Here is a 17,249-nt window from a genome sequence, read left to right as displayed (position 1 = left end):
CCTCATAGGGCTGCTATGAGGATGAGATGCATGTGAAGAACCCACAAGATGCCTGGCACAGAGAAAATGCTCCGTAAATGTTCGCCTTGGAGATATGGAGAAGAGGGTGGATGGTAATGACCTGATGACTGTCTACTGAGAATTTTTAAAGGCAATTTCCGTATCTTCCTTTGGGAAGTGAGGAAAGCAGCCAGAACAGTGCTGGGGCAGGGAAGGATACAGTTACACAGTTCTTTGTGCGTGCTTAGTTGGGGGACAGAGAGGAAAGAGACTGAAAGCAAAATAAGACTTAAGGGTTTCTGCCAAATCTTGCAGGTACTTGAGTTCAGGCACCTCCAGAAGGGAACACTGGGCTTTCTCTTACAGCCCCTGAGCAGCAGTGAAGCCCTAAATCCAGGGAGATAAATAAATAGCCCTGGAATAGGGTAGGACAGGACACAGCAGACAAGACCCTAGAATAAACTAGGGTTCTATATTCCGGGTTTTCCTTCAGTTCTCAAATCCATTTCCCTGAAAGAGGACTGGGGAGGATGACTGGGATGGTTTAGCTTCCATTCTGCTACGTCATTCACCTGGAACATCTTCCTCCTTTTCCCTCTTGGAAGACGCCTATTTTTCTTTCCTGTTCAAATGTCACTACAGAAGGCCAGTCCTCTTTTTAGCTGTACATGTGTGTTATGGAGGTACGACAAGTTTTTTAGGGAGGGACCATGAAATTTTGGAAATAGCTACTTACCTTGGAGAGCTGTGATTTCTATTTTCCACCATAAGCCTTGTGCATTTTGTGTATGTTGTGATTTTAGTCCTCCTAAGTGCCTGGATGGAATGGAAAGACATTGCATAGACAATCATAAGTTTTATAAGACTGTGAAGGCCTGTGTCAAGCAATGAAACTTTTCTTTTGCCCGGTATTGACTGTGCTACCCCAAGTAGAGGCTCCGCCTTGCTTATTATCCTTGTCTCTAGCCAGTACTTGTGCCTGACACAGAGCCTGGTGCAGAGCTGTCCAACTGTGCAGCAAGAACCAAGCTCCCCCTACACCCCGAGCCCAATCTATCTCCGTTAACTGTCACCCGCCTTCCAAGGGTAGCCCTCTTAAATCATGTAAAGCAAGTCTACAACTTTTCCTGGATTTTCATATCTGCAGACAACTGTCAGACTTATCACTCACCCTCATTTCCTCCCAAATATCTCCCTGCCCTTGGTCCATACTGTTTCTCATATACCACTGTCTTAATTCCTCTTACTTCTGGTGGCTCTGCCCCAGACTCATTCAAGTTCATCAACACATCTTTTAAAATGCTGCCCACGGAACCAAACTCATCTCGCCTCCTCTGGCCTGCTGCTCTCTGCCTATTGTCTCCTTGTTAATTGAACTACCCATCACTTCCGCTGCTCACTTCGGGCTCCTTCACGGTGCCCCCTCCTCCACCTCCCCCACCCAGCCCCCCACCCCCGTCAGCCACTAAGTCCTACTGACTGTTCCAACTAACTACTGAGCAGCTATAGTAGGTATTCAGACAGTATATGGTGAAGGAATATAAATGGATAAAATTCATCATTTTAGATTCATTCCTTCTGCTTCTGCCTTGAGCGAGGATTTTATTTTGCTCTGCTTTTATTTTTAAAAATTTCAAATGTACAGAAAAGTTAAAAGAAATTGTGATGAATACCAATACACACTTCCCCTAGATTCATCAATTGTTAACTTTTTGCCTCAATTGCTTCCTCTCCCCCGACTCTATCTTTCTCTCATTCTCTCCCCGCACAGAACACACTCATGCTTTTGAAAATTTGTTGTCAAACCATCTGAAAGTAAGTTGCAGGCACTGTGACATATAACTGTTAAATACTGCAGCACCCATCTCCTAAGAACTATGAAATACTCCGTAGAGAACAAATTATTTCCCACAAATACCTTCAGAGTGAGGGCTTATAAGCTGGGGTTTATGGGTGGGTTTTAGGGGATCCATGAAATCATGTGCACAATTGTGAACATATAAGCAGCTTTCTGGGAGGAAGTTCACAGCTTTCATCACAGCCTCCAAACTGATGTGGGCTCCCCTCTGGTCTCTCCCTCTTAATATTATAAGTAGGGTAGCAATATGGTCAGTTGTGGGTTTTCAGCTACCTCAAACTAGTAAAAATCCAGAGGCTACCACTCAACTGCTTCCTACTGGCTGCATGAGATAGTTAATATTTCTTAGAATGACACAGAGAACCTTTGCAATCATGCTTCTGAGGACATTTCCAGTCTCTTCTTTCACAGTTCCCTCCTCCCCAGAGGCAACTGGCCACTTGCCCCCAGCCAGGCCATGTTCTGAGCTTCACCTCATCCCACGCCCACTTCCTACTTATTTGCCCTCTTAGCAAACATCTCTTTCCCTTTCAAGACCCAACTCAGTTGCCACCACCTCTGGGAAGGCCTCCCCAACCGTAACCCCAGTTGCTTCTGACTATAATTTGGACCTTCCTCTATTATATGATTTATCATATTTACTATGCTTATGTGTTTACATAGCTTCATCCTCACTGACACTGTGAAGCACTCAACACATAGATAAATGGACACATGTTGAAAGGATCACACAGCCCTTGCTAATCGCCTGGACACCCGACCCATCCCTCCACCCTGTCACTGAGCCCCATTTGCACCCTGACTCCAGTGGGCTTTCCTGGTCTCAGACCCCAGTTCTGCCTTCACCAGAGGCTTTTGTGTCTCTCCCTGTGTGATGCTCTCAGCTCCTCTAATTTTGGCAGATGACTTCGTATCCACATCCCTAGAGTCCCTAGGCTGTTCAAATCCAATCACTTGAAAAGACAAGCCTATATCCATACATGGTAAGGATTCCACAAGATTTAGAGGGCCACAGACGCCAGGAAATGGATGTCTGTCCAGGCACTGGGACATCAGGAAAAGCTTGAAATGGAATCAGTTCCAGGCCCTTGCTGAAAAAGCACCAAGCTGCACTGCAGTGGGGCTGCTCCTCAGAATTGAACGTGATGCTATGGCAGGCTGAGCTCTAAAAGCTGGCGTCGGGAGAGGTGGCAAGTTCTCTGGCAACACCCCTGCACTCGGGGGGAGGAAAGGGCATAAGCTTGAGGCTGTTTTCTTTGATTTTCTCTGGGGGACTCTATTGTGCACTTCCAACACTGGTACTAACACTGCTAATCTAGACATCAGACCCGAACTGGCAAGAAGGCCAGCAACTGGCCTTTTGGCTGGAGTCCAGGTCTGCAGCACAGGTAAGAGACCTGCACCGTATTACTCCAAAGCAGAGTGTGGACAAGTGGAGCAGAGCACTAGGCTAGAGTAAGAGGGCTGACCATTCTGCTCTGGGTCTATTTGCTTGCGGGAGGGGTGGCCAGAGAGGATCCACAGGAGGGGTTAAGGGCTCAGAGGAGAGGGGCTGGGACATCCTGCCGAGCTTCCAGCCTCCTCAGGGAGGGGCCCTCCAGCAGCCATGGGACGCTCAGAGGCTGCCAAGCTGCCTGCTACTGTCAAGGCTGACCTCAGCTGGCAGCGCCCTCCTCCTCCTGCGTCCCTGGTGGGTTGGCCCCTGTGGGATGTTAGCCCACCTGCCTTCAGAAATGTGGCTGCCCAGCCCATTTCTCCCATGGCTGTCTTCCTCTCCCCCAGCAGGAGCGCCTGGGCCCCGGTGAGTGATGTTTCTGAACAGACTCAATCCCCTGTGCTCCAATCAGAATGCATTACCAGTCAGGGCGCGTCAGCTCGACGATTTGGCTTCAACAATAAATCTTGCTTTCATGAGTTTAAATCAGACTTTAAAACATCGCCCTTAATGTTCTTTTAATGCAGTTTTCTTCTGAATGAGTTCCCTTTAGGTCCAGTCCTTGTCATTAATACACTCCCTTGGCAAACGAAGGAGGGCTTCTTCGAGGAAAACTCTGCCAGTTTAGGAAACCAGCTGAATTGCCTTGGTGATGCCAGGAGGCTTTTTTGCATTTTACAAGGACACTTGAGAAAACAAAACTCTCTGACTGTAAATTTAATTTTCTCTTGACAGCCTTGGTGTCTCTGCAGCCCCAGAAGTTATCCATTACTTCTTTCTTCTGTAATTAAAAATCAAGGGGTGGGGGGGCGGGGAAATGTACAGGATTAACAAGTTCTAATTTTCATTGATGAGCTCTAAGAGCTTATCAATAACGGGATCAGAAAAGCCGCTTCGCCTAAGCTCTATTTTTCTAGGGTGTCTGATTTTGATGGAGAATCTTGTTCAGGGTGGAAAATGCTAGCCTTCCAAGGAGTCCCATTGCCAAAGTCAGGAAGAAGGGGTGGGGCAGGCCACGCCAGCCTCGAGCAGGAGGGAGCAGGAGAGCAGCCGGGGCTTGCTACTTCTACAGACTCAGCACTCAGGCTCCGGGGAGCTGATTACAGGGAAAGATTAAACAGCCTGTCTCTCACACACATTCCTTTTCTATGGATGGCTTCTGCAGAAAAGGAGCTTGCACGTATCTGCTTAGGAAGAAGAAACATAATTCCAATTAAAAGAATACTGGTGGTAATTCCTTTTGAGTTATACATTTGTAGACATAAATACTTTATCAGGGGATAGGGGCATCCATCCTGTTTATCACCCACAGGGATGCAGCTGAGCATGGGTTTCTTCAAGAGACACTGGGCTGATCGATAGCATCTGGGTTGCGTCATTTCAAAAGCTGTGACATGCGGGCTCCCAGTGAATGTGACAGGCATGTGACAGGAATGAGCTGTTTAATTGACACGCAGAGCTTCCACAAAATTCCAAACAGTCAGGTGCAAAAATGACTCAGGAGAGGATTTTTTTTTAAAGATAGGTCAAGCAAAGCATAGATACTGTGAAGCAGAAGCCCTAGCACCTGGCCTTGAGGTTCTTCTGTAGAAAAACAGAGGCCTCTGCTATGTCCAACAGGGGTTGTACTTACGAGTGTCAAGCAGCAATTGGATGGTTTGGTTCCAGAGCTTTCTTGCTTAGAGCTGGAAAGTTCAGGCTATCTCTGGAGACCAAAAAATGCACAGGACAGCAGAAAAGGCCAGCAGCTGACGATCCTGTCAAAATGATACCAACTTGGCTCCTGACACGAGGAACTTCTTAAACCAAGACCAGAGAGTCACAGAGTACTGAGTTGTCCATTTCCAAGAGGTCCCCTTTTCAAGGTCTCCTGCCAGCCTCTGGCCAAGCATCCCTCCCTCCCACAGGGGGAACAGGCGGCACTGCAGCAAAGTCTAGGTGCTGAGGATAGTCACACTTATAGGATATTGGAGGCATTAAACTTGACTAGAGGTGATATTGTATGGATAGGGTAAGAGCATGGATTCTAGCCATATGGTTGAGTTTGAATAGAGGGGTCCACTCTCATTAGCTGTGTGATCTTGGGCAAGTTACTTAACCACTCTGAGCCTCCATTTTCTTTTCTGTAAGATAGAGATGATTTCATTGGCATCTCATAGGGTTATTAAAAGGATTAAATGAGTGAATACATGTAAGTCACGTAGAACAGTGTTCAGCATGCAGGAGACACACAATAAATGTTAACAACTTAAATATTATGCCGTTAAAGCTATGAACTTGCCAAAGACAGAATGATTGGCTTCTCAAAGCCCTCTCCAACTCTACGATTTTAAGCATCCAGATGGCCTTCCTCACTGTTTTGAAAATGTGGGAGAAGTTATAGGGAATACAAGGTGATCTTTGGGGGTATGTGGATGGACACTTTTAATTTTAGTAACTATGCATTTACTATGTATCAGAAAAAAAGTCAAGTCCATTATTCCTGGAATATTATCAATCATATTGAAGATAAGCCTTTTAAAAAGTGAAATGTTTTATCACAGAACATATGCTATGCAACATGGGCAAAATCATAATGACATATAAGCTGAATCTTAAAGGATGAGTAATAGTGATAGAGGGGCCTCCACTAGGGGGACTGTCTATGCAAAGGCCTGGGGGATAATCCACCATAATATCAGGGAAGAGAGATAAGGCTGGAGAGGAAGCAGTCAGATCATTATATGCCATGCCAGCAAGTTTGGACGTTGTCCCAGCAGTGATGGGAAACACCTCTGGTGGATGAGACTGAAGGGCACTCGGAGAAGGGAGCTGGTGAGGACACTATTGCCAACTGAGAGATGATGAGTGAGAGAAGCAGGTGAAGTCAAGAAATCTTTGGAAGATAAAAGAAGATGCCCAGACTCTGGAATTAGCCTTGTCCTGAGGCAGGGAATTGAAGGATCTCAAGTCTTGGCTGGGGCTGGCCTTAACTGTGAGATTAAACGGCTCCAGCTTTGAAACACTGGGGTTGCCACACCAAGCATTCAGCCAACTCTTAGAAACTTACGAACGATTTGTTGGCTCCAATTATTTGCCAGTCCCTGTAAGTACAGTCTTGTAGTGGCCAACTCACAGAAGAGAAAACTTCCCTGCCTCTTGACCTTGGAGTTAGTCTTGTGACTCGCTTTGGCCAACAATAAATGGGTAAAAGTCACTGTGCGTCCGTGGTGAACCTAAGCCTTAAGAGGCCTTGCTCATTTCCACCTGTCTGCTTGAGCTTCTGCCATTAGCATGAGAAGAGCAGACGTTGGCTAATCCGCTGATCCCAGAAGGAAAAATGGAGACGTGAGGGACAGAGCTGCCCCAGACACTGCAGCCTGAAGCAGAGCTACTAGTCAAGCTCAGTCAAGACCAGGCAGATGCCAGATGTCCTGCAGACACAGGAGCAACAATGAATCCTCGTTGTTTGTGAAGACAAAGACCAAACAAACTTTTGCCCTGCCTCGAGGTGCCTAGCACAGTGCTCTGCCCCACAAAACCTCAGAATCAACATGCTAGTTTCATTTGAGATGCTCACTGGAAATCAACTGGGTATCTGAGCTCCCCATGGCAAGGGGAAATCTAGACCCTTCCACGCAGGTGACAGAAAGTAAAAAACCACCACGCGGTCTCCTTAGACATGAAGGGCAATGACTGAGCTTGCCGTCCCGTGCCTGCCCGTTGCATAGTCACGATATCTGAAGGAGAACACTGAAGGTCTACAGTAGTTTGGGACTCACAAAAAATAATTCATTATGCATAATGGTGATGCTGGCAGTGCATGCCAAATGGTGAAATCTAATGTAGCATACAGTTTCATTAAGGCACAACAAAATTAATCTATCCCTTCCCACCAGGAGGTTTAAACAAAAGCAATGGGGAAGGAGCTGCATGTAAGAAGCAGCAATTCATTAATGAAATGAAGACATGTAAAATAATTAGGCTTATAACACAAGATTAGAGAACTAAATTAACCCTTCTGCTTACTTTGCACAGAACGCAGCGGAGAACTTTGGCAAGTGTTAAGTTACTATGGAAATATCACCTCAGAAGATTAACCTGGTAGCCTCCCATGAAAGGAGTGACGTGTCGGTCCACAATCTAGTGACTTTGTTTTATGATAGTTAAAAATGTATCTTCAAGGTATTTCTGTTTTGGTCCTACAAGCATAAAAGCAAGCAGGTACAGCCATGCAGCTGCAAATGAAACAGTTAATTCAAAAAAAATTAGGGGTTTGATGTTGACATGCTGTACGCTAACTTGGGTAATTAATAATATTGAAACGAAGGGGCTAATCTAAATCAACGGTGGGCTGAAGCTTTCCTTTGCCTGGTTAGTAATGATAAGCCAAGGGGGACAACTGAGCTTCTTTTCTTAATAACTCCCAAGCCCTCTCACCTACACAGGGGAATGGTGGAAACGAGGACCCGTTCACATCTGGGGAAAATGCAGCTCAGGATTTTAAACAGACTGGGAAATGGAATGCACACATCCTGACAGGTGCCCACCTGGCCAAGGAGCCTGAGGCTTTGGAACTTGACCCTGGCTTCTTGTCCCTTGGCTCCCTGATTTAAGGACTGCAGTAGAGATTTGCTGGCTTGTGTTTCCCCCACTGGACCTTCCATGTGTTGTTGGAAGAAGTCTAGACTCAATAGATTCACACAGTAAATCTAGACTCTGTGCATCCTGTCACTGAGGTTGTGGACATGCTGAGAGTTGAGTGACCTCAGAAGTGAATGACCATGGTTAAGAGTCCACACCCACCCTTTGATGGGGAGAAGCACCTTCCCCAAGGGATAGTGACAGTGAGGAGTGAGAGGGTGGCAGCAAATGGACCACTCCACGGACTCAAGAGAGAGCTTCTCTATGGAGATGGGAAACAGTGCCCCCTTTAGGACTCTACTCACAGCCACAGCCCCACAAAGAATAGCTGGTCCCAGGCCAGGATCTACAGTTCCCCCGCATGCTGTGCGCAAGGCATAGATGCTCTGTGTCTCACATAGTCATGACATCATCTCGTTCCAGCTTGCCTTATGTTGATGAAAAACAGTGGCCATTAATTCATTCTACAGGGTGAACTGAGGATCAGAAGGTCGTCTGAGATACTGAGAATCAACATTAACGTTTCCTTAGCACCTAGTTCATGGCTGGTGCTTTTTCTACATTATCTCGTTCCATCTGTTTCATCATCTAATGTCAAAGGAATTGTGTTCCATTTTACAGATCAGTAAACTGGAGCTAAGACACATTCAGCAATTAATCTGAAGTCATTTTAAAGATGACTGTGACTTTTGAAGTTTTTACAGATATACAGCTCATCTTCCATGGCAACTCTCCAAACGATCTGGAGATCAGAGCATGTAAAATCATGGTGAGGGAGGGAAGAGAGACGAGAGATCAAGTTCCTCAAAGACAGCTGCAGTTAATTCTCAAAGCTCTTTGTGCAGGGCTGAGTCCGGAGCACATGGCTTTGTGGCGCCCCCCCTCCCCACTCCCATCCCCCCAAGCTGTTACTGCAAGTGGGAAGGTGAGCAAGACTCCGGGGAGAGTAAGGTGAGAACAGGACTGGACCAACTCATAAGGCCCAAGTGAACAGCAAGCATAATCTTGAAACTAAAAGTAGGGCAATTGCTTCAATATAAGTATCTTTAATGAAGAATATCTGAAATTCTGGAATTTCTGTAGACCTAGGACTATCCTATTTGATTGACCAATTTTGGAAAACACTGCATCCCCTTCCTCTCATGTGTCCCCAGTAATCCAGAAAAGCCAGCTTTTCAGCACTGGGTCTTTTCACACATGGCCCTCCCGGCCCACCTTAGCCCAACACAGAATGAAAGAGAGCAAGGGTAAGAAGAAAAAGACGCCCTGGTTTTTCCCTCTGTGGAGTTCTTGGTGCTCTGTCCTATTCTCTGGCTTCTACATGAGCTACTTTTCCATTTCTTCATTTGTTGGTTCCTTCAGTGCTCATCTGGGTACTTGCCACGTGCCAGATATTGTGTTGAGCACGTCTCTCATGGTATCTTACTTGTCACAATAACCTTCGAGGAGGGCACTGTTGTCCCTGGTTTACAAATGAGCAAACTGAGGCACAGAAAGGCTGAATGATTTCTCCACGTATCCCGCTCACAGGGGAAGCCAGGACTCTCCAGCATCCCTCCACTACACAGACTACCTTCCCTGCCCCGTATCTGCAGCCATCAGTTTTGCTAGAAATGTGCCATTATTATACCCCGGAGAGAAGGCATTCCTCCTGCTACCCATATATTCAGATTAAGGTCCCAGGGTCATTCTGGAATAAATGAGGACTTAGAACCCCCTTAGCCTATGGTAATCTTTATTAATCTTTAGTGATCTACTTTGCCTGCTGAACCACACCACAATTTCCAATGCTAAGTAGAACACTCCCCCCTGAGAGGTGGTGTGCCCTTGCTGGTACTTCTAACAAAGAAAACAAATTGTAAAACTTTACAGATCTGTGAATAGATGGTGTCCAGAGTCTAACATAGTGTCTTGTGCATATTAAGTGTCTGATGAAGATTTGATTTGAAAGAATGAGTGAGCGAATGAACAAATGAGTGACTCTAAAAGGTCTCTGAGGCTTCTCTGATCTTCTCAGGTTATTGCTGTCGCTACAGACTTGTGTGAAAGGTGGATAAACATCAAACAGGCATGTCGGCACTGTCCTGCTCTAACAGTAGCCTACAGTGCGGGTGTAAGGCACACAGTTCTTTGTGGGAACACTTCTTTATATTCGTGCTCAGCATTTGTCTGAGAGTCCCCACAAAGGTTGGCGGAATTCATTTGTAGGATTACCTGACATGCATTAAAAGCAACTGACTTCAGAGTAAATACTAAGGAGCCACTTTGCTCATTGTCATTGATTTAATGGGGATCAAAAAGAAAACTGGGTATGAATCTATCATTTTTAGGAAAATTTTGTTTTATTTATTTGAAGGTGGAGAAATCTCCATTCCATGACTGACTTCTTGACTAATTAAATTAAATATAGGTGAAAGGAATGATGTAGCTGGTGATTTGCAAGTGCTCAGACTCTGAGAAAACATGATGTGTATGGATTTTTCCATTTCGAAAAATATGTGTAAGTAAGAGTAGATCCTTTGTGCCTAAATTACGTGGACATGGTTAAGACTCAAGGTCACATGTAAAGATTTCTCTTTGTGATTTTCTCCCCCGTAATCTGCCTCCTCTCCCCAACCCCCATATCTATTCTACCCTCCTGGGTCTTGGGCTACTTGAACTGAAAAGAACATATGTATAGTCAACCACGTTTGGAAGGCAGTTTTCATTTACCTCTTGGTGGACTTGGCACTTTGAATCACGACACCTTTTGGATCATTTTGTTACTGTCTCTGCAGACATCTCTGCCTGTCCCTGTTCTGCTGTGCTACCTGATTTTGATTCTTGCAGTGGCTTTGAACTATGCTCCAGTAATGTCATGAACACTTGAGAAATCCCCAAACTTAATCAGCTTACTAACCACCACTGAAAACTCAGTGTTTAAATCAAATTTGCATTTAATCTCTAGATTAATTTGGAGAGGATTGACATCTTTTCTATCCTTCAATAAAGTTTTATAATTAATCTCTATAAAGATCTTGCACATCTTTTGTTAGATTTGTCCTAATGGCTTTGGTTGCATTTTAAGTTAGCATCTTTTTATTTCTCCTTGCTTTTTTTTTTTTTTTTTCTGCGGTACGCGGGCCTCTAACTGTTGTGGCCTCTCCCGTTGCAGAGCACAGGCTCTGGACGCACAGGTTCAGCGGCCATGGCTCACAGGCCCAGCCGCTCCGCAGCATGTGGGATCTTCCGGACCGGGGCACAAACCCGTGTCCCCTGCATCGGCAGGCAGACTCTCAACCACTGCGCCACCAGGGAAGCCCTAAGTTGGCATCTTTTTAAATTTACATTTTCTAATTGTTTGTTACAGATGTATAGGAATGCTATTGATTTGAGTATATTGATCTTGCTGAGCTCTTATTAATTTAATAGTTTACATGGTAGAAATTACAGGTCTCCCTGAGCATACCAAAAAAAAAAAAAAAAGCCTACACTTCCCAAGTACCCTGCAGTAAGAGGACATGTGACCAGTTGTGGCCAATGAAATGGGAGTGGAAGTGATGTGGGTCACTTCCAGGCTGAGGCAGTGAAAATCTCCTGCACAATTTTTTCATCTCTCTCTTCTCCTGCTGAAACAGGTGCGAACACCTGGAGTTGAGACAGCAGAGTCTGGGTTGATGAAGCACTACATGGTAGAGAGTCACTCAGAACTCCAACAGACTGCATGAGAAGGGAATAAACTGCTGTTGTGTTACGTCACTGACATTTCAGGATTAATTGTTAACACAGCATAATCCAGCCTCTACTGACTAATACAGTTTATCTATAGATTCCTTTGGATTTTTTATGTGGACCATTATAGCAGCTGTGAATAATGAGTTTTGTTTCTTCCTTTCTTATTCTTAGGTAATTAAATTTTCATGAATACAAAACTTAACAATTAATGAAGTTGACATGATGTTTTTACATTGTGTAGCTCTTTAATTAAACATTTATTAATTTTGATTTGCAATTTCCCTTTGTGTTCTTTCAGTTTTCAAACACTTGTTAGGCCAATGAAAAGCTGTTAGGCCCCAGGCCCTGTGATAAGAGGGCCTGAGGGTTAACAAGGCCCTGGTTAGGCTGGCTGTTACTTTAACTTAACAGTCTAGGAGCCTGGCCAGTCGATGCTGTAAAGTCTCCCTGTTGTCCAGTTCATCCTTTCCTTTAGGAGGAGAATCAAAGTTAGTTTTCACTGTCCTTCTTTTACTTCTAGAATTTGGTGAAGTCTCTGAATATCTTATTATTACCATTTTAACACTGTAGGCATGCTCTAGTTCAAAAAGGTGCAAAATAATAAAACCTGACCTTATCAAAGAATATATGAATCGAAGGATGGTAATTTGCTTTACAAAGGGTTCCCTGCTCCACAAAATGAATTCAACTTTGGTGTCCCTAAAATAGCCAGTTCCCTTGGTGCATGTTAAATATAATTCAATTTACAAAAATTCAATTTGCATATAACCTTTTCAGTAGCACATCCATTGTGCACAGCAATGTATACTTGTAATTGGCTGCAAATTGCCAGGAGACTACCTTTGCACATATCGTTCCTAGATGTGCAATTTTTTCTTAATCTCCAAGGGACAGAGGAGTGGAGTGGCTAAATTTCCAGTTGTTTATCTGATCCCACTGACTATGCTGAGAAAGGATATTTGCCAATTATTTGGGTGCAACGTGTGCTATGTACAGATTAATGTTGTGCATTTGGAAACAGGAGATACGGGAAGGTTAAGAGAACTGAACGTGGACTGCCCAGCTGGGTTTGGGATACCAGTCTCGCAGGGCTGGAGAAGCTCTCTCTATTTTGTTGGCTTGACAAGGCATCAGGAGAAAGTGAAATGAAGCAAGGGACAATTTATGGTCATGGGTTTGGATATCATTTTTTTCCCATGAGGCAGTGGATCTGCAGGAGCATCTTCCTGCAGGAGACAGACCTAGTCTAGTGACCTGAGCTATGTGGTTGAAGCAGTGTCACAGCTGACCCACCAGCTACAGTGACCTGACCCCAGGTGTTCTGTGTGTACTGGGCTCTGGCCACATGAGTGGAGCCACGGTACTTACTTAGCAAGATAAGTGTGGCATTTTCTCATGTGTTATATAAAAAGTGGCATCTTTTTATGACAAATTGAATTAAAGTAGATTATTGCCCATGATGCCAGGTTGCATCTAAAACCCTTTTCAACCTGAATATTAAAAACCCTGCCTGGCACATCACACTCTCTTTTCAGAAATGATACCTTCCTCACGCATTCCCACTGTCTCCTTCCACGTGTGTGATGCCAGGGCCCTTCTCTTCTGATTAAGAAGTTCCCTGCGGGATTTCATCCAGGGCGGCTAACAGCTCTCCTTCCCTAGGCTAGCCTGCAGGGTGTGTCAGACACGCGACAAGAGTCAGATCCCTCCTTCCTGGATACACTGGCTCCTCCACCAGCTTTGGGGATGATGCACTGAAAGGAGCTGAAGAGGCCTATCTAGACCTGGGTTTTTGTTTTTTTTTTTCTACTGGAGGGAATGACTCCTTATTCCCCAGTTCAGCTGAGCAGTCTCTCACACTGCAAGTTCAGCTCCCAGAAGGCAAGACTTGGCCCCTTCTGGTTCTGAGGCAGGTTCTAAATTAATGCCATAAACTCCTGTGCACAGAGTAGTCAACAACTTGAAAACTGGAATTTCTGCTAAACCAAAGAAAAATACTGTGGTATTTCTTAGAATAAGTCCACATTTGGGGTAGCTGATTAAACACTTTATCCCAGCCAACCTCCAACAAAGAATCTGTTATTTCACCAGAATTTACTTTTGCTGTCGTGGGAGGCAGGGCTGCCACCTCAGGTGTGCAGCTGTGCCACACACTGCTCTAGGGGCACAAGAAGCAGAGGTGGATGAGGACACCGCCCCTCAGAGCTAGCAGTTCACAACTTGCACAGCTGTGCCCTGTAGTGGTGGCCCTGGGAAGAGGAAGTCTGATAGACTTCTATCTAAGTGGCCTGAATTTGGGAAAAGAGGACAGCCTGGGGTGCAGACTGACCTGGGTTCACATACTCGCTTGGCCACTTATAATCTCTGCAATACTGGACCACCTGCATAGCCTCTCCCCCATGAACCACACACGGCATTGTTTGACTCACAGACTACAGAGAAGATGAAATAGGAGGATGAGGTGGAAGTACCTGGCACATTGTTCATCATAAATGTGAGGTTCCCTTCCTGCGAGCGCTGCTGGGAGCTGGGTGAGTCCAACAGCCAGACTGGACAGGTCACCATTCATCCATTTTTCATCTGCTTTGATCCCAGAGGCTGAGGGGATAATGAGAAAGTAACAGACAATGGTGCTGTGGCTATGAGGCCTTCACACAGTCTGCTTGGGCAACGCCCGGATGTGCTAAGCTTCAGGCGCACCCCCTCGACCTGAGCCTCTCAGAAAAGTTTCCCCATATTTTTTCTATTTGAGTTAAAGCCAAGTCACTTCCCTGGTGACGGAAGAAGATGGGCAGCAGGTGGGGCGGGTGGGGTGTGAGGTGGGGAGGGCACGTGTGCTCCTTCCATTCCCAGGGAGAAAAATATTGGTTGGGAATGGGAGAATACAGTATGAGAATTTGAAATCTCTATTCTTATATTTCATTTTTTCTGTGCGGTTTTCCCTTTTGTTTGTGGCACTGTGTCCAACAGGGCCTACATGTACTGAGGGAAGGGCTGCCCTTGGAGGGGGCACTGTGTGTGTGTGTTGTGGGCTCATTAGTTACCAGGTGACCGGCCCTCCCCAAACCCTTTAGAAACTGGGAGGTCACAGTCTGGCTCCTGGGTAGCATCCTTGATCCATTAGGAAACTAGAACCTAGAACCTTCTGGGTTAAGTCGTGCATTTTGTTTGAATGAAGAAGCCTATGGGGCTTCCCTGGTGGCGCAGTGGTTCACAGCTCGCCTGCCGATGCAGGGGACACGGGTTCGTGCCCTGGTCTGGGAAGATCCCACATGCCGCGGAGCGGCTGGGCCCGTGAGCCATGGCCGCTGAGCCTGCGCGTCCGGAGCCTGTGCTCCACAACAGGAGAGGCCACAGCAGTGAGAGGCCCGCGTACCGCAAAAAAAAAAAAAAAAAAAAAGGAAGCCCATGCACCCAGACGTGGTGGTCATAACAGATGCGTGGATTCAGAGGCCTCCAGCCTGTGCCCTGGGGAGAGGCGGGGGGATGGGAGCCATAAGGAATCGAAGCCATGGCCTCCTCGGCCTGAGGGAGGGACTGGATTCAGATGCTGCTTTCCCTTTTCTCTCCAAGTTCCAGGGGGAACCTTGAACCTGAGGTCATAGCTCTTCAGATTCAGTGATCACGCGCATCAAGGAGAGGCGTCTTCCAGGGCCCAGCCCTTTGCTGGGCAGCACCAGCATTCATCTCGTTTTTCTGGGGAAAGTCAGGGCTGTCGGTCCTAACCATGGTGTGAGACTCAGGGAACTTCAGAGGGGTCCCAAAGCAGCTGCTCATGTTGCTCAGCTCGCCTCCTCTCTGCCTCTCAGCTGCCCAGAATTGACTTTCTTATCCTAGGCTCAGCTGTTCCCTGCCTTTCCATCCAGAGAGAGCAGAAATAGTCTAAGTTGTGGACCGAACAGCAGGAGGCTGACCTCCACCAGGGCAGTGTTAACTCAGGCAAAGCACAAAACCTCCCTGGGCCTCTTTACCTTAAAAAAAAAATGTCCCTGATTGACAGGTTCAAGTCAGTTGTGGATGTGAAAACATTCTGTAAACCATATACTGAAGACTATGATTATTCTCCTTGAGAGGGCATGGGTGCTGATAAGAGGCGGCCCTGGGTTTCCTCCTCCTATCTATGGTACAGACATCAAACTAGCAGCCCTTGGAGTCCCAGGTATGTTGTGTTTGCACAGTGCTTAAAGATATTTAAAATTCGTTGCCGGTATTAAAAAAAAAAACAGGAAATTTTTACACTAAAGAAATGGGTCTCTAACTTCACTTAAAAAATTAGAAGACCTGGCAACACTGGCCACAGTGACCACCTTGGGATGCAGCATCTGCCCCGAACACAGTCATGTGCTCACTATTTCAACACAGTCTCCACCACTCCTAGTGTCTTATACCCTCGCCATTCCATCCCCTTGCCTGCCTAGCCCTTGTGGGCATCTGAATTTACAACCCTTGGCCCACTAGGAGTTTACCTGAGAAAGCTTCCTCTCATTTCGCACTTTTTCTTTTTAATAGATCTTTGTTGGAGTATAATTGCTTCACAATACTGTGTTAGTTTCTGTTGTACAACGATGTGAATCAGCCATACGCATACATATATCCCCATATCCCCTTCCTCTTGAGTGTCCCTCCCGCCCTCCCTATCCCTCCCCTCTAGGTCATCGCAAAGCACTGAGCTGATCTCCCTGTGCTACATGGCTGCTTCCCACTAGCTATCTATTTCACATTTGGTAGTATATACACGTCGCTACTACTCTCAATTCGCCCCAGCTTCCCCCTCCCACACCGTGTCCTCAAGTCCATTCTCTATCTCTACGTCTTTATTCCTACCCTGCCACTAGCTTCATCAGTACCATTTTTTAGATTCCATATATATGTGTTAGCATACGGTATTTGTTTTACTCTATCTGACTGACTTCACTCTGTAAGACAAGACTCTAGGTCCATCCACCTCACTACAAATAACTCAGTTTTGTTTCCTTTTATGGCTGAGTAATATTCCATTGTATATACATGTTACATCTTCTTTATCCATTCATCTGCTGATGAACATTTAGGTTGCTTCCATGTCCTGGCTATTGTAAATAGAGCTGCAATGAACACTGTGGTACATGACTCTTTCTAAATTATGGTTTTCTCAGGGTATATGCCCAGTAGTGGGATTGCTGGGTCATATGGTAGCTCTATTTTTAGATTTTTAAGGAACCTCCATACTGTTCTCCATAGTGGCTGTATCAATTTACATTCCAACCAACAGTGCAGGAGGGTTCCCTTTTCACCATACCCTTTCCAGCATTTATTTTTTCTAGGTTTTTTGATAATGGCCATTCTGACCAGTGTGAGGTGATACCTCACTGTAGTTTTGATTTGCATTTCTCTAATAATTAGTGATGTTGCACATCCTTTCATGTGTTTGTCAGCAATCTGTATATCTTCTTCGGAGAAATGTCTATTTAGGTCTTCCACCCATTTTTGGATTGGGCTGGTTTTTTTTGATATTGAGCTGCATGAGCTGTTTGTGTATTTTGGAGATTAATCCTTTGTCTGTTGTTTCACTTGCAAATATTTTCTCCCATTCTGAGGGTTGTCTTTTCGTCTTGTTTATGGTTTCCTTTGCTGTGCAAA

The sequence above is a fragment of the Tursiops truncatus genome, chromosome 3, assembly GCF_011762595.2.
Source record: "Tursiops truncatus isolate mTurTru1 chromosome 3, mTurTru1.mat.Y, whole genome shotgun sequence".
Lineage (NCBI taxonomy): Eukaryota > Metazoa > Chordata > Mammalia > Artiodactyla > Delphinidae > Tursiops > Tursiops truncatus.
Note: the sequence above shows the minus strand (reverse complement) of the source record.